General features: G+C 44.0%; 1 protein-coding gene and 1 non-coding gene across 7 annotated transcripts in view; both read right to left on the bottom strand.

Moving 5' to 3' along the window:
* SERINC5 (serine incorporator 5) overlaps positions 1 to 25121 on the bottom strand; it is a 118638-nt gene that overhangs the window by 79222 nt on the left and 14295 nt on the right. The window lies entirely within an intron of this gene.
* On the bottom strand, positions 22334 to 22437 carry LOC112209365 (small nucleolar RNA U13). The gene has a single exon (XR_002944102.1). It is a non-coding gene; the product is annotated as a small nucleolar RNA U13 (small nucleolar RNA).

Here is a 25121-nt window from a genome sequence, read left to right as displayed (position 1 = left end):
AAGCTCACATTTTAGTGGATTTTTTAATCAAACTCAGCATCCAGAAAATTCAACCTAAACAGGGCTACATCCCAAAACCTGCACTGGAAGTCCCTGATCTAGTCCAGTCCTCCTATTTTCCTGATGTGAAAACCGAGGCCCAGAAAGGTTAGGTGATTTGGCTCAAGGACAAATCTAGTGACAACCATCAGTGGAGCATCAAAAAACACATCAGTGCAAACAACTCAGCAGTCTGGAAAAGGAAGGAGCTAGTAACTCATCCTCTGGGTTCCACACTTCTGTATCTACTGTGCAATATACTAACAGACACTTGAGACAACTAAAGGAAGTCATCGTTAGTAGCTTTAAAAAACGCTCTGCTCCATCTCAAAAACAAACAAACAAACAAATGCTCTGCTGATCCTAGGAAGAAGGCAGTTTCAAGTGTCTCAGAGTCTAATACATTTTGAAAGGTTTCCCTCATGACAGTTAAAATGAAAAGCCAGCATGTGTCGCATTAACCCTGGGGTGGCCACAAAACCGGTGTTCCTGGCTGGGCGCAGTGGCTCACGCCTGTAATCCCAGCAGTTTGGGAGGCCAAGGTGGGCGGATCACCTGAGGTCGGAAGTTCTAGACCAGCCTGACCAATATGAAGAAACCCCATCTCTACTAAAAATACAAAATTAGCCGGGCATGATGGCACATGCCCGTAATCCCAGCTACATGAGAGGCTGAGGCAGGAGAATCACTTGAACCCGGGAGGCAGAGGTTGCAGTGAGCCAAGATTGCATTATTGCACTCCAGCCTGGGCAACAAGAGTGAAACTCCATGGTGGCACGTGCCTGTAATCCCAGCTACTTGGGATGCTGAGGCAGGAGAATCACTTGAACCAGGGAGTCGGAGGTTGCAGTGAGCCGAGATCACGCCATTGCACTCCAGCCTGGTGACAGAGCAAGACTCTGTCTCAAAAAAAAAACAAAAACGTCTGGTGCTCTTGAACAGCTACAGGCTGTGCTATGGTAATGCCCACCCCCGACTACCTCCCTTCCCGCGCTTCTGAGAAGCTGACAGCCGACTAAATCACCCCACGTGCAGATTCAACCACTGGCCGCCCTCCCCACAAACCACATCACAGAAAGGGCTCACTACTCAAAAGAACACCTCTGACCCATTCCACTGCCCAGTAACAATATGTTTCTCTTTCAAGGTGGTTAGTTTAGCAACAAGGGCTCTGTACAAGGAAAAACTTGCACGCTTCACCTACCCTAGATCCCAAGAACAGGATTCTGTTCTTAGGCCTGTCCAATAAAAGATGATTATTTCAAGCCTTTCTAATATTTTTCACATAAATATGTTGGAACCTTGCTCAAGATTCCAAGTTCGAGAGAGGCCGCCGCGAGAGACCACTCGACACGGAGGTCACAGCAAAGAGACACTCTTTATTGCTAGCGCGCTAGGGTCCCCAGCACAAGAGGCCGAGAGACCCCGAACGGCTGTTACACACTGCTTATAAAGGCAAAAACCACAAAGTCACACAGGGTGGGGTACAATAAGTTGATTGGTTCACACATTTGAAAAGGTTCAAGGCGCGAGGTTTGGAAGCAACTGATTGGTTTCTAATTATGGCCTGAGCCAGCTGTCCCACACTGGTTGGTCAGGGGGCTCACAGGCGGGAAGGGTATTTCCTGGAAATGTTTTTCTACTTTGGTTCTGGGAATGTAGGGGACACTACCCTGGACATCTGGTGTCCCTGATAGCCACACCCGGACCCGGACTCCTGTCCATCTGTTGACACACCCGGGTGGGGTACTGTTCATCTGGTAAATGTTTTTCTGACTTGTTTTTCTGAAATGTTTTTCTGACATGTTTTCCCAACGTGTTTTTCTATTTTAATGGCTATATTTTTCTAAGGTTTCTCAAATACATAAACTAGAAAACAAAATGTCAGACAACAGTCCTCTGGTTTGGAAAACCACAGCTGTACCTGGATAGTACCAGTGCTCGGAGGCAAGATGAGGGGAAGGGGAAAGGGAGGCATGAGCCCACACTAACCTCTCAAGACGCATGTCCCTCCTACAGGGTCGCCCTCACTCCTCTAACCCACCCCATGTTCTGGATGCCTGGTAGTGCCATGAAAGTCCTGGTTTAACAGCTTTTTTCTTGGAGTAACAGCTGCACTGTTTTCCTACAGCTGAGAAAACACTTTTTCTCACAGTTAACTTTAGCCTTCATCAACCCTCAAACTTCCGGAAACCTTCTTTCCAGCTCTTCCCTCTTTTCACCCTTGAAATTCATCTTCTTCTTCCACTTCTAGCTTGAAGTGGAAGGAACGAATAGGTGTGTGCCTTTCCCCCAAACAAATAGCCGCTGTTCATTGCCTTTTCAAGCAAGCACTGCCAGATGCCCAGTGGGTTTTATCAGCACCCCTCCACCCACTTCTGGAGCAGGTCCTCATTCCAAGGCAAGCTGGCACAAAGCCCTAGACAGCCTTTGTGAGGATGCCTGCATTCAAGCACCAGCTGCCTCGATGGCACCAACTGGCAGAGAACTGTCATGCAATTACCCCTTCGCCCCCAGCTTGAGAAACTCCTGTTTATGTCCTTAAAATACATTTGCAAAAGGAACCAGGGCCAAATGAAGGTGCTTATACTTATTTCTTCTATCATCAACAGAAATGAAAATAACCTTACATCACCACCCGCCAACCTTTACCTTTTTGTTTTTTCATTCAGGGTATTGGCTACACAACCAAGTACAGGAGTACAGAGATAGAAGCAAGTCACAGGCCAGGCGCGGTGGCTCACGCCTGTAATCCCAGCACTTTGGAGGCCGAGGCAGGTGGATCACCTGAGGTCAGGAGTTCAAGACCAGCCTGGCCAACGTGGCCAAACCCCGTCTCTACTAAAAATACAAAAAACTAGCTGGGTATGGTGGCACATGCCTGTAATCCCAGCTACTCAGGAGGGCAAGGCAGGAGAATCGCTTTAACTCAGAGGCGGAGGTTGCAGTGAGCCCAGACAGCGCCACCATACTCCAGCCTGGGCGACAGAGCAAGACTCTGTCTCAATAAATAAAAAAAAAAAAAAAAAAGAGAGAGAGAGATAGAAAGAAACAAGTAACTTGCTCATATTGGCAGCGGTGTTCCCTCTACTTTTTAAAACTACAAGGCAGAAGTCTTCTATCAGCCCTAGATTGTGAAGACTAGCACTCCAGCATCAAAATCAAACACAATGGACCTCAATGCCAGGCTGACTGAACGAATTGTTATTGGGCTGCAAAGTAAACAGGCCAAAGGGGTAGGCTGTTCAGGAAACAGATCTTAATTACTGTTATTTGTTCAGTCAAACCTATATTTCTCCAGTCAGCTGGGTGGAGTGGATGTTGGACTAGGCAAAGAAGGCTCCTTTGAAGATTCTGGATCTTTCTCACCCCTCCTTCCTTCCCCTGCAAGGAAATCCAAGGCCTCAACACTCAGGGAGCCCCAAGTGGAGAGCTAGTTTGGGGCCAGGACACACCTGATTGATGGCGCCTCTGAGGTAGGCACCTCTGAGTCACTGCCCTCCATGGAGAGAAAGGAATCTGAGGGCTCCAGACAGGAAACTGAGGGGTGAAGCGGGGAGGGGGGCAATCAAGTAGTAACTGGAAAAAAAAGGACTCTGATGTGGTGGTGGGAGTGGTGGTGGTAGGAGGGTGGCCTGGGGAGATGGAGGAGCCTGCTGGAGTGACAGGAACAGAGGTTTGGGAGGAGTGTGGATGTATGCATGAGACAGCAGGGAAGAAATGGGGTCTTGAGCAGCGTGGATGAGGGAAAAGAGCCAGGAAGTGGAGGAAGCCCCCCAAGAGTGGAGGAAGCCCCCCAAAACAGGTCAGCCCTGAGCAGAACAAAAGCAGAGACTGCCTCACTGCAAGAGCAGAGAGCACTCGGCCATGCTAGAGGATCTTGGCTCAATGGCACTCCAAAGGGGGCTCATGAACAGCTGCCTGGGCATCACGGGGAGTCTCAGCCTCCATCCCAGATCTACTGAAGCAGAACTGGAGCCTGCAGGGTAAAAATAAATAAATAAATAAATAAATAAATAAACAAACCTTCCCAGGGGATCATCTGACATCAGCCGACAGCAGGCACATTTAACAATCCTGTGCACCTTTAATAATCCTGTGTTCAAGTGATGACAACACGCCACACACCCAACAGCCAGCTGCCCTCACTCTTCATTCAGAAGGGTCCTTTGGTGATGGCAAATAACAAAAGCAAGTTTCCCGTGCGATCACACACGACTTCAATATAACAGATAAGGGAATCATGAGAGACTAGCATGCAGTCTCTGAAAAAGGTGTCTGTAATTCAACCTGGAAAAAATGCTAATGGACACATCCTTAGGAGAGATGAATACACAAAAATATTAACCAGGATTATGGGATATTAGATGGCCTTTGTTTACTTTATCTTGTCTATGTTTTCAAGGTTTAACATTAAGCACGAATTTCATAAGTTTTTTAAATGAAGAGAAAACTGCAATATTTTAATAGGTAAAGAATCAAAGAGTAGAAAAAAAGTAAAAAGCCTATTTAATTTGCTACCCACCATATAGGATATGTTTTGTTGTCTGTAAAATGCACTCCATTGGTCTACATTAAAAAGCAAGACAACTTTAGCCAAAAAAAAAAAAAATCAATGAACATCAAAAGAAAATAAATACTATAAAATGAGTTTTGAGGATACCTTTAATGGCCAGACACGGTGGTTCACGCCTATAATCCCAGCACTTAGGGAGGCCAAGGTGGGAGGGTCTCTTGAGCCCAGGAGTTCAAGACCACCCTGGGTTGTGGGGAGACATCAGCTCTACAAAAAAATTTTCTTAATTAGCTAGGCGTGGTGGTGCCCATCTGCAGTCCCAGCTACTTGAGAGGCTGAGGCAAGGAGAATCACTTAAACGCAGGAGGTGGAGGCTGCAGTGAGGTGTGATCGCACCACCACACTCCAGCCTGGGTGACAAAGTGAGACTTTGTCTCAAATAATAATAATAATAATAGCTTTAATAAAAATGGTCCCAAGCTCACTCTCTAGGGTAAGCACTTTCCAGACACTGAGGAACAAACACAGAGGACGCAGGGGAAAATCTGCTACGCTGTGCTCCCTGAAGAAGAATCACCCCCACTTTGCAACTGTGGATGGGCCACTGTTTCAAGGCAATTTCTCAGTGGTGGGACAAAGCTTTGCTGAATCATTATCTCCTGTTATTACCTCACATCATCACGGACAAGTTAGGTGTCTACAAGGAGACTCGAGAAATGTGATATAGTGGCCTCTGAAACAGAGATTTACTCCATAAGAACAAAACTGGACCACGTGGGGACCAAATCCAAAATTGTGACCTCACCAGATCCAACCCAGAAGTTCTGGTGGGTTTTTTGTGGGTGAGTGTGTGTGTGTTTGAGACGAAGTTTCGCTCTTGTTGTCCAGGCTGGAGTGCAATGTAGCGATCTCGGCTCACTGCAACCTCTGGCTCCTGGGTTCAAGCAATTCTCCTGCCTCAGCCTCCCAAGTGGCTGGGATTACAGGTGCCTGCCACCACACCTGGCTAATTTTTTGTATTTTTAGTAGAGATGGGATTTCACCATGCTGTCCAGGCTGGTCTCGAACTCCTGGCCTCAGGTGATCCACCCGCCTCGGCCTCCCAGAGTGCTGGGATTACAGGTGTGGGCCACCATACCGGCCAGTTTTTTAGACAGTCTCACTCTGTTGCCCAGGCTGGAGTACAGTGGTACGGTCACAGTTTACTGCAGCCTCAACCTCCTGGGCTCATGTGATCCTTCCATTTTGGCCTCCCAACTGGCTGGGACCACTGTGCCAGAATGCCTGGCTAATTTTGTTTATTTTTTTTATAGAGATGAGGTCTCACTATGTTGCCCAGGCTGGTCTTGAACTCCTGGACTCAGGCAATCCACCGGCATCAGCCTTCCCAGGTGCTGGGATTACAGGCATGAGCCGCTGTGCCCAGCCTAGCTTGCCTTTTCATAAACAAATATGCCTGGGATTTTATAAGGCATATAGCTATCCCTCAGTATCTGCGAAGGACTGGTTCCAGGACCCTTCGCGTGAGTATCAAAATTCTCATATGCTCAAGTCCCTGATATAAAATGGAATTTGCATATAATCTATGCATATCCTCCTATATACTTTAAATTATCTCTAGATTACTCATAATACCTGATACAATGTAAATGCCATGTAAATTTGTTGTGCTATATTTTTTAATTTGTATTATTTTTATTGTTTTGGTTTTTTCCCCAAATATTTTTGATCCATGGTTTGTTCAATCCAGATACAGAATCCACGGATACAGAGGGCTGACTGTATATATCATCATATTCTGTTATAAAATTATAGCTGGTTAGTATCACTAACTTTCTCATGGTATACAGTAAGGATAGGCTATTCATGCTTTCTAAAGAATATCCCACCCTGAGAGCAAGTTCGAGAGTCAAAGTTCTAATTAAATTAAAATAAAATGCAATCATACAGACTAAATTCCTAGTACCCTAAGCATCCAGAATGATTTGAAAGAACGCATTCCTGAGCTTGGCAGGGTGGGTAGCTGTCACCATAGCCAGGAATAGATGAAAACCTCAAGATTTAATCTGTGATGATACAACTATCTACTCATCAACTAGAAAGTTAGAAAAGTCAAGCCGGGCGCTGTGGCTCACGCCTATAATCCCAGCATTTCGGGAGGCCGAGGCAGGCAGATCACCTAAGGTCATGAGTTCAAGACCAGCCTGGCCAACATGGCGAAACCCCGTCTCAGATAAAAATACAAAAAAAAAAAAAATTAACTGGGCGTGGTGGCAGGCGCCTGTAATCCCAGCTACTTGGGAGGCTGAAGCAGGAGAATCGCTTGAACCCGGGAGGCAGAGGTTGCAGTGAGTCGAGATCCTGTCATTGCACTCCAGCCTGAGCGACAAGAACAAAACTCCGTCTCAAAAAAAAAAAGAAAAAGAAAAGTCAGAAATGAATCTGGGCACAGTGGCTTATTCCTGTAATCCCAGCACTTTGGGAGGCTGAGGCGAGCAGATGGCTTGAGTCCAGGAGTTTGAGACCACAGGAGTTCAAGACCACCCTGGGCAATGTGGCAAAACCCCACCCCTACAAAAAATACAAAAATTAGCCAGGCTTGGTGGCACACGACTATAGTCCCAGCTTCTCGGGAGGCTGAAGTGAGAGGATCCCTTGAGTCCAGGAGGTCGAGGCTGCAATGAGCAGATACTGCACCACTGCACTCCAGCCTGGGTGACAGAGCAAGACCCTGTCTCAAAAGAAAAAAAAAAGTCATGTTTGATGAGCCACCATGTTAGCCAACATCCAGCCCTTCCAAAGAAGGGAGAAATTGGGGAAGAAAAGAGAAAATAGGCAGCAGAAACAATAGTAACAGAAGCAACAGCTCTTGAAAAGTGTATAAAAACACAACTTTTTTTTTTTTAAGACGGAATTTCCCTCTTGTTGCCCAGGCTGGAATGCGATGGTGTGATCTCGGCTCACTGCAACCTCCATCTCCTGGGTTTAAGTGATTCTCCTGCCTCAGCCTCCCAAGTAGCTGGGATTACAGGAATGCACCACCACGTCTAGCTAATTTTGTATTTTTAGTAGAGACGGGGTTTCACCATGTTGGTCGGGCTGGTCTCAAACTCCTGACCTCGTGATCCACCTGCCTTGGCCTCCCAAAATGCTGGAATTACAGGCGTGAGCCATCACGCCCAGCCTTTTTTTTTTTTTTTTCTTTTTTTTTGAGACAAGTTTTGCTCTTGTTGCCCAGGCTGGAGTGCAATGGCGTGATCTTGGCTTACTGCAACCTCTGCCTCCCAGGTTCAGGCAATTCTCTTGACTCAGCCTCCCGAGTAGCTGAGATTACAGGGGCACGCCACCACACCCAGCTAACATTTGTATTTTTAGTAGAGACTGGGTTTCACCATGTTGCCCAGTCTGGTCTCAAACTCCTGACTAACCCAAACACAACTTTTTGAGTACCTGTTATGTGCAACATATACTTCACTAGATTCTTTACATATGTTACAGAATTTAATGTTTATCACAGCCCTATGCTGTTATCATCCACCTCTATTATAATGAGAAAGTGGATCAAATAACACAGACAAACCTATTAAATAGAACTGGAATTTCTGCCTCAGTCAGGTGACTCCTAAGTCCATTTGTTTGCAATACTTTATAATGTTTAATGATTGGTGTAACACCTTGATCACGCCTTCACAACCTTCCTCTCATTCTATCTTTATAATCACTCCACAAGGCAGGCAGGGAGAGTAGCATCATTCCCGACATAGAGACAAATGTGAAGCCTGAATAAGTTACCTTATTTTTGGAACTCATTCTCCTTCTTTCTGATAGCACCCTGCTGGATGAGTGCAATGAGCAGCAAAGCCTTGATGGTGCTGACAGAGGAGACCAGCAACACCCGAAAAGACAAAGACAGCAGCTTTGCTACTTCCATACTGCCTTGAAAGAGTAGGGTTATCCCATGCACTTGTGTAATATGCACTCACACATGCACACGAGTGTGTACGCAAGGGCAGAGAACAAAGCCCTAAAGACAGAACAAAGCCCCACAGCCCTAGTTCTATTTCTAAGTGTCAAACTTTGCAGCACGTTCAACAATTTAAGGAGGCAGAGAATTATATCCTGTGCTTCCATCAAAACACCAAAATTAAAGATGTGAGTGTCTTTGGTAACCAAGGAGATCCTTCTACCCAGCACTCATTATAAGTAATAGTTACCTACCATTTCTTAAGTACTTCCTATGTATCAAGGTACTACTCTAAGGTGCTTTCAAGACCTTTCATTTAATCTCCCCAAAGGAAAAAAAAAACCACCCCCCTGCCTTTTGTTTGAGACAGTGTCTCGCTCTGTCCCCCCAGGCTGGAGTGCGGTAGCACGATCTCAGCTCACTGCAACCTCCAACTCCCACTTCAAGCGATTCTCGTGCCTCAGACTCCCAAGTAGCTGGAGTACAGGTGCACACTATGATGCTTGGCTAATTTTTTGTATTTTTTAGTAGAGACGGGGTTTTGCCATGTTACAGGCATGAGCCACTGCATCCGGCCAAAAATAACCCTTTGATAGAAGTATCACAATCTCCATTTGACAGATGAGGAAATCTGAGTCTCAGAGGTTAACCGACTTTCCAGAAGCCACTTTGGGATAAACCAAAATCCTGATCTCTGATTCCAGAGCCCAACAGGATTCCAAAACCAGTTTTCCTTCACCAGATCTCAGGATATCTGGAATATACTGTTTTGACCCCTCCTCCACCTACTCCCCTATAGAAACATAAAATCAAGAGAGACCCTAAAACAGGTGCATGCACCAACAGCAGTCAGAAGAGCCCACTGGATGCTGCATCTCCCTTACCTGCCCCTCGTGAGGGCTAGTCCTGACCTTGAGATGTGCCATTCCCAATGCTTTCTGTGAGAACACAGCACAGCCTTGGGCATCCTACCACCGTTCCGAAAGCCATTCTTCATTCTTCTTGTAATTTGTGGCAGTGATACTAATAATATTTTTTTTAAATAATAGGAAATCGCATTGTGCATTTTCTAGGTGCCAGGTAGGGTCCTCAGTTCTTAGCATGGATTTTATTTCATCCTCACAATAATCCCATGAAGTAAATACTCATATTGCCATTTTTCAAAAGTAAGAGGATTATTACTTAAATTTTTGGCATAATATGCCCTACTTTTTCTTTTTTTGAGATGGAGTCTGGCTCTGTTGCCCAGGGCTGGAGTGCAGTGGCATGATCTTGGTTCACTGCAACCTCCACCTCCCGGGTTCAAACAATTCTCCCGTCTCAGCATCCTGAGTAGCTGGGATTATAGGCGCCCCCCATCACGCCCGGCTAATTTTTGTATTTTTTGTAGGGACAGGGTTTCACCATGTTGGCCAGGCTGGTCTTGAACTCCTGACCTAAGGTGATCCACCCACCTCAGCCTCCCAAAGTGCTGGGATTACAGGCATGAGCCACCGCGCCTCGCCTATGCCCTACTTTTATAATCAGAAAAAATTTTATAAGCTATACTGACTGAAAAATGAGGAAAAGACAAAATAAGTAGAGAAAACATAAAGGAAGAAAAGAGAAAAAAAGGAAAAACGAATTCCATTTTTTTCACAAATGAGAAAACTGAGGTCTCTCCTAAGGTCGAGATAGGAACTCAGTCAGCCAGGCCCTAAACTCTTTCCTGTGCTGCTATGGTGCCGTCTCTAGACCAGAGCTGTCTCTAGAGAGTCACAGCACACCTCATAATAAAACTGTGTTTACAGCCGGGAGCAGCGGCTCACACCTCTAATCCTGGCTCTTTGGGAGACCCAGGCGGGTGGATCACTTGAAGCCAGGAGTTTGAGACCAGCCTGGACAACGTGGTGAAATCCCGTCTCTATTAAAAATACAAAAAAAAAAAAAAAAAAAAAATCGCATGTGTAGATGTTTATTTTTAAATTGACTACCTGATTTTTGCAGTCAATCATTTGAAAGTTAAAAATTCAAAAACTAGCCAGGGTGGGGGCGAACACCTGCGGTCCCAGCTACTCAGGAGGCTGAGGCATGAGAATCGCTTGAACCCGGAAAGCAGAGGTTGCAGTGAGCCAAGATAGTGCCACTGCACTCCAACCTGGATGACAGAGTGAGACCCTGACTTACAAAAAAGAAAAAACCTGTGTTTACACAAGGTAAGAAGGTTTAAAAGTTTCTGGCAATTATTCTGGACTTTGGTTAAAAGTACAGACACTTGGCCGGCATGGTGGCTCACATCTGTAATCCCAGCACTTTGAGAGGCCAAGGTGGGTGGATCACTTGAGCCCAAGAGTTCGAGACCAGCCTGGGCAACATGGCAAAACCCCATCTCTACAAATAATATGAAAAAAAAAAAAAATTAGCCAGGCATGGTAGCATGTACCTGTAGTCTCAGCTACCCAGGAGACTGAGATGGGAGGATCACCAGAGCCTGTGAGGTCAAGAAGGCTACAGTGAGCTATGATTTCGGCACTACGCTCCAGCCTGGGCAGCAGAGTGAGTGAGGGAGGGAGTGAGGGAGGGAAAGGAGGGAGGGAAGGAAAGGAGGGAGGGAGGGAGGGAGAGGAGGGAAGGAGGGAAGGGGAGAGGAGGAAGGAAGGAAGGAAAGAAAAAATGTATAGACACTCAGCATAAAACAGAGTGAAAACTGAGTTTGGCACTTGTAGTACGTATAAAATTTGAATCACAATCCAAATCTTTCATCATTGCCTTTCTCTTTCAACTATTAAGAATTTTTTTTTTGTTTAAGAAAGGGTCTCATTCTGTTGCCCACACTGGAGCACAGTGGTCCAACCATAGCTCTTTGGAGCCTTGAACTCCTTGCCTCAAATGATCCTCCTGCCTCAGCCTTGCAAGTACTTAGGACTACAGGCACATGCCACCATGCCCTGCTAGTTTTTTTATTTTATTTTTTGTTTGCTATACTCCCCAGGCTGGTCTTAAATTCCCAGCCTCAATCCCAAAGCACTGGGATTACAGACATGAACCACCATGCCCAGCCAAGACAAAAATTTTAAGTTGCCTAAATTCTCATTCACTATCATTCTGCACAAAATGTCCTTGTCTAAAATTTCCCACATAATTCATGGTTTTTTCTTGTTGATAGCATTAGAATACCTCACACTCTAATATAAATAAAAAGATCATTCCAAACTCTTCAAAGTTAACTATGACCAGAAACAAGAACAAAAGAAAAAGGCAGAAAACAAAAACTATACTTAGGCTTACAACAAATTTAGTGATAAATTCAGAGAATTTCTTTTTTCTCAAAATACCACCAATGTTTTACATACCTTTTTTTTTTTTTTTTTTTTTTTTTTTGATATGGAGTTGCCTAGGCTGGAGTGCAGTGGTGCGATCTCGGCTCACTGTAACCTCCACCTCCTGAGTTCAAGTGATTCTTGTGCCTCAGCCTCCCCAGTAGCTAGGATTACAGGTGCATGCCACCACGCCCGGCTAATTTTTGTATTTTTAGTAGAGATGGGGTTTCACCATGTTGGCCAGGCTGGTCTCTTAACTGCTGACCTCAAGTGATCCACCCGCCTTGGTCTCCCAAAGTGCTGGGATCACAGGGGTGAGCCACCATTCCTGGCATTTTACATACTTACACAATTTTTTTTTTTTTTTTGCTAATTTAACATCTCAGAATCCTCTTTTCAGAGACTGCAAAAAACAAAATAGTTTTGCAACCAACCTTTAAAGTTATTGAGTAACTAAAAGTGATCAATATAAACAAACTAGAATTTGAACTCGCCTACATTGAACATTCATTGTTTAAGTCAACACTAGGAAAGGGTAAAAGTAAACAACAGAAACTTGCTCCTTAATGTAGGGAGAAATCTCTTGGCCAGTGAAGCAATACAAAAACACAGACATTCTGCTTACAGGAACTAATTAAAAAGAAAAGGAAAAAACAAAACACAGATCTGTTCAGCCATATAAAGTTATAATGATGAACATCTGTAAAGATTACATGAAATCACCCATGTAAAGTGCTCAGCACATGTGCCTGGTCCATAAGTGTTTAATGTTAGCTTGCATGCATGCTCATTTCATTCAATACAAGGCTACTTAAATGCTCTGTGCCTCTGCTGCCTCATACAAAACAGAGACAACAGTAGTTCCTACATCATAGGATTATTAGGACTGAGAATGTTTTCAAGGCACTTAGAACGTTAATTGTCAATATTATTCTCAGTGTGCTCGAAAAGGAAGGCCAGAGGTTTACAGGGCTGGGATCAAAACCTAGTCACTCCAAAGCACTAGCATCTCATTTCCTCAAACTCTGGGAGATTTACCTAGTTGCCAGCTCTCCTTCCACTGCTCAGGAAATTCCCAGGGCAGAAGGAACCCAAGGACTCGCTCCCTCTTGGAGGCTCAGCCTGCTCCAGGAGCTTGCAGCTCTAGCAACCCCAACCCCATCACCCAAACCTCACACCTGACCAAAAACCTATTGGCCGGGCACGGTGGTTCATACCTGCAATCCCAGCACTTTGGGAGGCTGAGGCAGGCAGATCACTTGAAGTCAGGAGTTCAAGACCAGCCTGGCCAACATGGTGAAACCCTGTCTCTACTAAAAATACAGCAAAATTAAGTGTGGTGGCATGCACCAGCTACTCAGGAGGCTGAGATAGGAGAATCATTTGAACCCAGGAGGGTGAGGTTGCAGTGAGCCAGGATCCCGCCACTGCATTCTAGAGCAAGACTGTCTCAAAAAAAAAAAAAAGAAAGAAAGAAACCACTGCTCTTTGAATTTGTTTGCCAACTACTGATTTCTCTTTTCAAACGGGGCTTGAGGAAAGTTTTATAACCATGTAAAACAAATAATAATGCAACAACAGCAGCCACTCTCATTTATGCAGCACTCCCTTACAAGTGCTATCACAGACTCTGTGACACCAGCACAATCTCTCCCAACCTGTCAGGTATTACTGTTATTATTATTTTTCTCCTCTGTACCAGTTGGGAAACTTGGACTCTAGGAAATAAATTGCCCAAGGTCACAGCTCCTTTGTGGCGAGCACAGGGTCCAAACCCAGGTATAATTTCTCTTTCTTTCTTTCTCTCTCTCTCTCTTTCCTTTCTTTCTCTCTTTCTTTCTGACAGTATTCTATCCCAGGCTGGATGGAGTGCAGTGGCACGATCACAGCTCACTGCAGCCTCAACCTCTTGGGCTCAAGCAATCCCTCCTCCTCAGCCTCCCGAGTAGCTGGAACTACAGGCGCACACTACCAACCTGGCTAATATTTGTATTTTTTGTAGAGACTGGGTTTTGCCCAGGCTGGTCTCGAACTCCTGGCTTCAAGCAGTCCTCCTACCTCAGCCTCTCACATGGTGGGATTACAGGTGTGAGCCACTGCAACAGCCCCAGGTAGTTTCAAAGCCAGTATTCTTAACTACCTCACCAAAGTGAATGTGGAAAAGAGAAAAAGGGAATAGTACTTTTAAAACACAGTTAACTATAGAAAACCCAATCAAAATTCATTTTCCAATTAAGTTATTGCTTAGTAAATGAAAATATTAAATAAAGAACCGGCTACTGCTCCATATGGCAAGGAAGTGTACTTCAGTGCTGACAACCCCATTACTCAGGAGAACAGTTTAACTGTGATATATGGATGGCTCCAGGGGCCACTGCCACTGTATTTATAGTTTGTGATCTGTATAAACAAAACCATTTCTCAGGCCTGTAACAGCATCTACTGCAGGCCTTTGTTACTTACAATTAAATCTCTGTAAATGTTTAAATCTCATGGTCACAAAAAAAATGAGTCAGCCATCTAAGAATGACTGGTCACCAGTTCCCAAAACACAACCTCCAGCGTCATGACCACCAGCCCCAGTAGGTCTAAATTCCAGATGAATAATTCTTCCAACGTACAGTCAAATAAAAAAAAAAAAAAATCAATAGAATCGAGAGCCCAGAAATAAAGCTTAACACTGACAGTCAACTAATTCTGCCAAGATAATTCAACTGGGAAAGAACAGTCTTTTCAACAAATGTTGGTGGAACTGGATATTCAAATGCAAAACAATGAAGTTGGACCCTTTCCCCATACCAGACAAAAATTAACTCATTAAGAATGGCCAGGTGCAGTGGCTCATGCCAGTAATCCCAGCACTTTGGGAGGCCAAGAAGGGAGGATTACCTGAGCCCAAGAGTTGGAGACCAGCCTGGGCAACATAGTGAGATCCCATCTCTATAAAATACCAAAAAAGTTAGCCAAGCATGATGGCATGCTCCTGTGGTCCTAGCTACATGAGAGGCTGAGGCAGGAGGATCACTTCAGCCTGAGAGTTCAGGGCTGTAGTGAGCCACGACTGTGCCACCACACTCCACCCTGAGAAACAGACCAAGACTCTGTCTAAAAAAAAAAAAAAAAAAAAAAAAGGCAGGGCAAGGTGGCTCACGCCTGTAATCCCAGCATTTTGGGAGGCCAAGGCGGGCAGATCACGAGGTCAGGAGATCAAGACCATCCTGGCTAACACCGTAAAACCCTGTCTCTACTAAAAATACAAAAAAAAAGCCGGGCGTGGTGGCAGGCTCCTGTAGTCCCAGCTACTCAGGAGGCTGAGGCAGGAGAATGGCATGAACCCGGGATGTGGAGCTTGCAGTGAGCTGAGATCACACCACTGCACTCCAGCCTGAGCGACAGAGTGAGACTCCGTCTCAAAGAAAAAAAAAAAAAAAAGTGGAAACAACCCAAATGATCATCAGCAGAGGAATGGGTTTCAGTAAAGTGTGGTATATTCCAGTAAAAGGAATGAAGTACTGGCCAGGGACAGTGGCTCACGCCTGTAATCCCAGCACTTTGGGAGGCCAAGGCGGGTGGATCATGAGGTCAGGAGTTCAAGACCAGCCTGGCCAATATAGTGAAGCCCCAACTCTACTAAAACTATGAAAATTAGCTGGGCATAGTGGCATGCGCCTATATTCCCAAATAGGAGGTTGAGGCAGGAGAATCACTTGAACCCGGGAGGCAGAGGTTGTGCTGAGCCAAGATCACGCCACTGCACTCTAGCCTGGTGACAGAGCGAGACTCCATCTCAAAAAAAAAAAAAAAAAAAGAAAAAAGGAATGAAGTATTGACACATGCTACAACATGGATGAACCTTGAGAACATACTAAGTTAAAGAAGTAGTCCTAAAGACTGTACATTATATGGTTTCATTAATAGGAAACGTCTACGAAAGCCCATAGAGACAGCAAGTAGATTAACAATTGCCAGGGCTCTGAGGGAGTTTGGGAGGGAATTGGGAGTGACTGCTAATAAGCATAGAGGTGACAAAAACTAAGTTGTCAGGATGGTTCCACAACTCTGTAAATATACTATAAAACCACTGAATTGCACACTTTAAATGACTGGGCTGTATATGCTATGTGAAACTACTTTTTACTTTATCAATAATTTCTTTAAGGCCGGGTGCGGTGGCTCACGCCTGTAATCCCAGCACTTTGGGAGGCCAAGGAGGGCGGATCATCTGAGGTCGAGAGTTCGAGACCAGCCTGACCAACATGGAGAAACCCTATCTCTACTAAAAATACAAAAGATTAGCAGGGCATGGTGGTGCATGCCTGTAATCCCAGCTACTCAGGAGGCTGAGACAGGAGAATCACTTAAACCTGGGAGGCGGAGGTTGCGGTGAGCTGAGATCGCACCATTGCACTCCAGCCTGGGCAACAAGAGCAAAACTCCGTCTCAAAAAAACAATAATAATTTCTTTAGTTAAAAATAACCTAATAGCCATTTTAGAATAAGTTTAAAAAAAACTCAAATAATAATTCTAAAATCACTTGGTTGGACATCTCTGCTCATTAGAGAAGTGCAAGTGTGGACATCTCTCCAATGCCACTTTAAGAATAAAAATAAAACTAGGACTTTTTTTTTGAACACTTGTTAATTTAAATAGGAAGCATCCTATAAATAAATAGGAAGTATCCTATAAATAAAAAGTATCCCCAAAGGCAAATTCCCAGGACTTTAGGAGCTGAAATTGCTTCATATGTTTCTTAAGTTATTAGTCTGCTGTAAAATGCTTTGCAAAGTTTACAGAAAGTATTTTATAGATCTTTCAACTTTTACCTTTTTTTTTTTTTTTTTTTTTTTGAGACAGAGCCTCACTCTGTCGCCCAGGCTGGTGTGCAGTGGCATGATCTCGGCTCACTACAACCTCTGCCTCCCGGGTTCAAGTGATTCTTCTGCCTCAGCCTCCCGAGTAGCTGGGACTACAGGTGCCCGCCACCATGCCCAGCTAATTTTTGTATTTTTAGTAGAGACAGGGTTTCACCATATTGGCCAGGCTGGTCTCAAACTCCTGACCTCGTGATCCGTCCGTCTCAGCCTCCCAAAGTGCTGGGATTATAGGCGTGAGCCACCGTGCCCGACCCCAACTTTTACTATTAAGAGACTGCACATTTGAAATGGCTGAATCTTAGCACCAGAGCAGTCATTTCTCCAGCAATTTTCTTGTCTTGTACCAAAGCAGCCCTTTGAATAATACTTCCTAATAATCCACAGCCAGCTGGAGCACTTGACAAAGACTGATCTGACAGTTTAATCTTAGCACCATTGTTTTAGGATTGGCGTACCCTTTTTTTCCAGTTCTATTCACCTCACTACACTTAAGAAAAATCTACATTTACACATGTAAATTGTAGACAATGTTGATAAAAATAAATTACACCACATATTCATGCCAGTTGTGCAACCGAATTGATGTTTCCTTTCTAATGCAAAAATGGGTTAAACTCTGTTATCTCCAAACCCACTTCTAAACACATCACACACTACCACCACTCCCACCACAAAGGGCAGGGATGATAACAAAATGAAAACAGTGCTAGCAAATACAATTATAAAACATGATGAATTTCGCACATTTAGGTTTGCTAAAATAAGCTTTAAAGTTGTTGAATGAAAAACAAATGCCCCCAACGTTATCCCCTACCCTCCAACCTCCTATTATTACTCTATTGCTGTAACCACTGGTGGCAGTTTCTAGGATATCTTTAAAACTCTCAGAATTATTGCATATATACGTATCTACATACATGGATACATACATGCCTTTCAAATTGGAAACCATAATTGGGTTCCTCATAGACATAGTGTTCTTTAACCTCCTCTTTTTATAACCCCTACTTAACTAACACTGTTATCTTGGCTACCTGTTCCTCACAGATTTAACTTACTCCTTTTTTTACTATGGTGAAACACACATAACATTAAACTTATCATCCTAACCATTTTTAAGTGTACAGTTCAGTAGTGTTAAGTATATTCATATTGTTGTCCAACAGATTTCTATAACTTTTTCATCACACAGCACTGAAACGCTATACCCACTAAACACAAGTTCTCCCTCCTACCTCCCCTGGGCCCTTGGGAACCACCTTTCTACTTTCTATGATTTTGACTACTTTAGACATTTCGTATGAGTGGAATCATACAGTATTTGTCCTTTTGTGACTTTTATTGCATACTTTTATTTCACTTAGCATAATGTCCTTGAGGTGCAACCACGTTGTAGTATGTGACAAGCTTTCCTTCTTTATTAAGGCTGTATAATATTCCATTGTTAATTTCATTCTTTTTAACAGCAACATGATATTTCATTGTATGAAAGGCTAGTAACTTTTTATTTTAAATTAGTCTTCATTATCAGTGTTTAAGATGTTCCATGTTTACTTCTAATACAAGAAATAGAAGAACTGCTAGACCCAAGAACATATTTAATTATGATTCAAAGACATTATGACAAAATAAATTCTCCATAAGTGAACAAACACAAATCAAGAAGAGTAGGTTTTTCTTTCACCTTTCTTTTTAACTTTGCCAATGAAAACTCTCTCATTTTTAATGGTAATTTTTTTGTTGTTTTTTGTTTGTTTGTTTTTGAGACAAGTCTTGCTCTGACGCCCAGGCTGGAGTGCAGTGGCATGATCTTGGCTCACTGCAACCTCTCCCTCTTGGGTTCAAGCAATTCTCTTGCCTCAGCCTCCCAAGTAGCTGGGATTACAGGCATGAGCCACCGCGCCTGGCTGAATTGTAGTTCTTCAATTATAAGTAAGATTGAGCATTTTCTCACGTTTGTTGGCATTTGCATTTTTTCCTAAATGATCCCTAACCTTTTAAATTTTTCTGTTACGTGTACTTTCTGTTGATTTATAAGAACACTGTGCAAATTAAGGCAAGTGGATCTCTGTTCTACGAATAACTGTGTGTCATGCTTAGAAAAATCTTGGCCATTTTAGATTATTTTAAAAGTTCACCCATCTTTTCTCAATACTTTTAATGGACTCCTTTTTAACCCATTTTATCACGGTTAAATACTGGATCTACACATTACTTATTTTAATGGAAAGGGTGTGGAGCAAACTTCAAAGAAAGCCTATTGACAACTTACAATTTGGATATCAGTATCCCAAGGGAGAGTGACAGTCCTCCCCATAACTTCAACATCTAACATTTATGAACTCATACTGTGGGCCAGCCCCTGTTCCAAGCGCAAAATCCTATAAAAGAGATCCTAAGGATTATCCCATTTTACAGATGTACAAACTAAACGACAGACAGATGAAGTAACTGATCAAGGGCACACCACCAAAATGGCTGAGAACATACCGGAACTCAGGCTTCCTATCATTAGAACTGGCTCTTAACTTCTCAGCTACACCGCCTCTGAACTATATGCACAAAAAAGCCTAAAAAATCCACACCAAAAATATGTTCAAATTAATTCTCAGTAGAAAGCAGGTTTGTCCTTTTCCTCCTAACAAATACTTCGAGTAGCTTAAGTCCTAAATCTTTTTTTTTTTTTTCTTGAGACAGATTCTCGCTCTGTTGTCCAGGCTGGAGTGCCATGGCAGCTCGGCTCACTGCAACCTCCACCTCCTGGGTTCAAGCGATTCTCCTGCCTCAGTCTCCCAAGTAGCTGGGATTACAGGTGCACGCCACCACGCCCAGCTAATTTTTGTATTTTCAGTAGAGGCGGGGTTTCACCATGTTGCCCAGGTTGGTCTCGAACTCCTGACCTCAGGTGATCCACCCGCCTCCGCCTCTCAAAGTGCTGGGATTACAGGCATGAGCCACCACACCTGGCCCAGTGTTTCTTTTTTCTTTTCTTTTCTTTTCTTTTTTTTTTTTTTTTTTTGAGACAAGGTCTTGCTCTGTTGCCCAGGCTGGAGTGCAATGGCGCATTGTCAGCTCACTGAAACCTCCACTTCCCAGGTTCAAGCGATTCTCCTGCTTCGACCTCCCGCCATCATGCCGGGCTAACTTTTTTGTATTTTGTAGAGACGGGGTTTCACCACGTTGGCCAGGCCGGTCTTTGAATTTCTGACCTCAGGTGATCCACCCGCCTCGGCCTCCCAAAGTGCTGGGATTACAGGCATGAGCCACTGCGCCCGACCCCAGTGTTTCTTTTCTGGGCAGTATCACTGCCTGCCCCAGGGGTCAGGTGCATCCTTGGTAGTAAAGGCAGGGGCAGTGTTTTCACAAAGACTGGTGAGTGCTATTGGCATCTGGGGGTAAGTTAAATATCAGCTTTGCACAGGACTCTCTAATTGTTTTACAAACATCAAAAAAGGAGAATGAAATGCTAAGAAGAGAAGAAGAGGGCTTTCTCTCTCTTTTTTGTTTTTTTTTTTTTTCATGTCTTTTGTCATGTCACCCAGGCTGGGTTGCAGTGGTACAATCATGGCTCACTGCAGCTTCAACTTCCCAGCCTCAGGTGATCCTCCCACCTCAGCCTACATTGTAGCTGGCACTACAAGTGCACGCCACCACACCCATCTAATGTTTGTATTTTTTTGTAGAGATGGGGTTTCACTATGTTGCCCAGGCTGGTATCGAATTCTTGGGCTCAAGTAATCCGCCCACCTCAGCCTCCCAAAGTACTGGTATTACAAGCAAGAGCCACCTCCCCACCAGTTGCCAGTTCTCTCTAATAATCAGAGAATACCCTCAAGCAAACCATAATGAAGGGCAAATGAAATGAGCATTGCTGTTCCTCTCAAGCCCTGGGTCCAGCTATCTGCCACACCCCTCTGCAAGAAAAAAAAAAAAAAAAGAAGTCAGAGACTCAGCCCTGCTGGAACTCTTGCTTCCAAAAAATATGCAATCGGCCAGGCACGGTGGCTCACGCCTGTAATCCCAGCACTTTGGGGAGGCCAAGGCAGGTGGATCACGAGGTCAAGAGATCGAGACCATCCTGGCCAACATGGTGAAACCCCATCTCTACTAAACATACAAAAAATTAGCTGGGCGTGGTGGCGCGCGCCTGTAGTCCCAGCTGCTCAGGAGGCTGAGGTAGGAGACTCACTTGAACCCGGGAGGCAGAGGTTGCAGTGAGCAGAGATCGCGCCACTGCACTCCAGCCTGGGCGACAGAGTGAGACTCTGTCTCAAAAAAAAAAAGAAAAGAAAAAAGAAAAATTGCAATCCCGTGGCAACCCTCATTCCTCCCCGCCCCCCATCATAAGGAAATAATTTACAGCTTCATGCTTTTCAAAGCCTCCAGCCAGAAGCCGCTGCTAGGCAAAATGATTTGCATAAAGTGCCTCATTTAAATGGCTTCATACCCCTTACTCAGCAACCTGCAACTTCCGCCAACTACACTAATGGTGAGATAGTACAGTCTTAGAAACCGCTTTCTGTTAAATTCTATCATCCACGCATAGAGCAGAACTTTCTGGAAGATAACTTAAACAACTGCTTGAGAGTTTAAGAGAAGGAAGGGAACAAAAAGTTTAAACTGATTTTATTACAACAAAATACAGTATAAAACCCCAATCCAGAGCCAGGCATGGTGGCTCATGCCTGTAATCCCAGCATTTGGGAGGCTGATGCAGGTGGATTGCCTGAGGTCAGGAGTTCGAGACCAGCCTGACCAACGTGGCAAAACCCCATCTCTACTAAAAATACAAAAATTTGCTGGGCGTGATGGCAGGCACCTGTAATCCCACTACTTGGGAGGCTGAGGCAGGAGAATAGCTTGAACCCTGGAGACAGAGGGTAGAGGTTGCAGTGAACTGAGATCCTGCCACTACACTCCAGCCTGAGCCACAGAGCAAGACTTCATCTCAAAAAAAAAAACCTATCCGAGATTCAAATAATCAAATCATAAGACTGTGTTTAAAATCCATAGCTATGAGCTCTTTGTTGAACTGCTCTGCACAGACAGCAGATTATCTTTGGGAAAAGCCCAACATCCACTCATTCACGCTCTCATCATTTACCAAAGGCCAAGTGTGTACTGGGCAGTGGAAAATAGCAAAGGCTAGGAGAGCACAGGGGTAGTACCTGCTGTGAGCTGATTAGCTGTGTGGCCTTGGAAGATACCCTGTGCTCCAGGACCTGTTTCCTGGAAAAAACTTATTAGGTGGATATGCCACTGCCTTAAGGATCCTTCTAGCTCCAGAATTAGACTGTGACTTCCCAGATTCTCACAACCCCATGGACAGCCCATAAGCCATCTGAGAATGGCAACGCAGGACCCGGAGCAACGGGCATTACGCCCATCAGAAACCTCATCAGCAGCTGTGAGACTTTCTCTGGCTGGCTGCCAACCAAAGACTTCCCACAATGGTTCTAATTTCAAACTGCCTGACCATTATCCTTAAAAACTATTGGAGTGTGCTAAAAGGTCTGATATTTTGGCTTCTTAGTGAAATTTCTCATACCCAGAGGCACAATTCCCCTTTGTCAGCATGCCCCCAATTTTCAGTTTATGGTTTGGGTGAACACTGGGATTCTTTTTTTTTTTTTTTTTTCATGTCACATGGGTAATGTACCAACGACATGACAAGATTTAAGGGAGGCACATCTCACAGACAAGCATGAAAACCCAATCATCATGCTTATGAACTAAAAAAGAAACTGGATTCTTACGATCAGAAACAGGAATATCAACCAAATTGTGGTACCCTATGAGCCAGGAGCCACAGACCATGCCCACCTTCCACTCCGCCTCTTTTAACTTTATTATACAAAAATAGCTGTATCCCTCCCCAGGGTACAGGCAAGTCACTACAGCCTTGAGAAGCCAGCAGGAAGAAGAATTAAACCAGATCTCCCTAAGGGTGAAGTAGAGCTGCCTTCAAAGATAGGAAGTTCCTGCCTCTGGAGTTGTTTGTTTATTATGGTACAAGAAATCGAGCACAATTGGGTCAGAAGAACAGAAGACCCTTCCAGCGCCAATTTTCTGGGAGGTGGTCCAAAGGAAGTCAGTGGGGCCAGCTCTCTCCCTCAGACAGCTAACAGGAGCAAGGCTTGGTCAGCCTTCCTGAAGCTCTGCAAGTCCAAGGCTTCTGAGCTATTTATTCTATACTTACTTTGAAAACACAAAATTGCTCCAACAGGATGGATATGTTACGGAACAATTAGGCATAATAGGATGTGCATTTCTGTCTACTGAGAAACACCAGGTAGAAAACTGCACCAAGCTGAATTGAGCTTCGTGGTAATACACAAAAAATGCACACAGCTCAGCTCAACAAGTGCACTGAGTCACACCAAACACATTTGATGTTACAACTTTCCATCCAATTCCAGATAACCCTCCTCCCACTGCTTCTCAACTGCTCAAAAGCCTAACTCTCCAAACCCATTTCCACAAGGTAATTTCAAGACTTTTTCAAATAAAATGCCAAATTTACCATAGTAGTTATGTATTTCTTAACCATTTAACATTTATAAAACTATATCATTTTTATTCAGTTCCTTTTTTCAAATGTGTCACTGACAAAGTTTTAGAATATTGTGCCCTTAACCAAATTTTCCCCGTGAGACCTGTGGTTTCATTGTGCAGTTCTGCTTAATGTGGTAATTTTTAGAATGCATATGTCATGTTGTATTGTAGCAGAACTATTTCCAGGGCTCTAGTGTAGAGTATTTACATTCATTCTTAAAAATTACACTAAATGTCCAAAAGGAAAATAAAATAAACATTTGTACGATTAATTAAATCATATAAACAGGTATCCCTCTGCTGCCCAGGCTGGAGTGCAATGGCAAGATCATGGCTCACTGCAGTCTCGACCTCCTCAGCCTGGCTCAAGTGATCCTCCCACCTCATCCCCCCTGCCGAGCAGCCGGGACTACAGGTGCATGCCACCATGCCTGAATAATTTTTTGATATTTTGTAGAGATGAGTTCTCACTATTTTGCCCAGGCTAGTCTTGAACTCCTGGGCTCAAGTGATCCGCCCACCTCAGTCCCCAAAAAGTGCTGGGATTATAGGCATGAGCCACTGTGCTCGGCCGTGTATTTCTGTAAAGCATAAAGTATTGTTTTTAAGTTAGTTTTCATATCATGTTACTTAATTCATCATTTCAAGATTAAATCAGTATCTAGTAAATTGATCTGCCTACCTAGCGATTGGTTTCCATCACTAATGATAAAGTTTTGATGCTTCTCCCTTTTTCAAGGTGCTACATACTATAATCCTTAGAACATCTTAAGAAATAAAAAGGCAAGGCTGGGCACAGTGGCTCACACCTGTAATCTCAGCACTTTGGGAGGCCAAGGTGGGCGGATCACGAGGTCAGGAGATCGAGACCATCCTGGCCAACACAATGAAACCCCATCTCTACTAAAAATACAAAAATTAGCCAGGCATGGTGGCACGTGCCTGTAATCCCAGCTACTCGGGAGGCTGAGGCAGGAGAATTGCCTGAACCCAGGAGTCGGAGGTTGCAGTGAGCCAAAATCGCGCCACTGCACTTCAACCTGGTGACAGAGCAAGACTCCGTCTCAAATAATAATAAGAAGAAGAAATAAAAAGGCATATAAACACAGTGAAAAATATTCAATTAGCCCTCTCCTCAAAAAAAGATAAGAACAAAGAACAGAAGAGGAAATGAGCCAGGTTTCAGTTACTTGGTAGGCTGAGGCAGGAGGATCACCTGAGCAAAGGAGTTTGAGGCTGCAGTGAGCTATGATTGCACCTCTGCACCCCAGCCTGGGTGACAGGGTGAGACCCCATCGCTAAAAAATAATTAATAGGAATAAAAAAAAGAAGGGGAAATGAAATGGAAACTGATCAACAATTTATAGCCTTAAACGCAAACATATGAGTAATTACATTAAATGTAAATGATCCAAGCATCCAATTAAAAGACAAAGATTGGCTGGGTACAATGGCTCACACATGTAATCCCAGCACTTTGGGAGGCCAAGGCAGGAGGATCACTTGGAGCCCAGGAGTTTGAGACCAGCCTGGGCAACATAGTAAGACCGTGTCTCCACAAAAGAGAATTAAAAAAAAAAAAAAAAAATCCATGTCAGGTGATGCATATCTGTAGTCCTAGCTCCTTGGGAAGCTGAGGTAGGAGGATCACTTGAGCCCAGGGCATTGAAGGTATAGTGAGCTGTGAACGTATCACTGCACTCCAGCCTGGGCAATTGAACAAGATCCCATCTCAAAACAAAACAAAACAAAAAAGTGAAACAAAACAAAAAGGCAAAGATTGTCAGATTGGATTAAAAAGCAAGAAAGACCCAGTTCTATCACGTCTATAAAAAGCATACTTTTAAGTATAAAGACAGACTAGTTGAAAGCC

Source organism: Pan troglodytes, chromosome 4 (genome assembly GCF_028858775.2).
Source record: "Pan troglodytes isolate AG18354 chromosome 4, NHGRI_mPanTro3-v2.0_pri, whole genome shotgun sequence".
Lineage (NCBI taxonomy): Eukaryota > Metazoa > Chordata > Mammalia > Primates > Hominidae > Pan > Pan troglodytes.
Note: the sequence above shows the minus strand (reverse complement) of the source record. Positions and strands in the feature narration are given on the sequence as shown.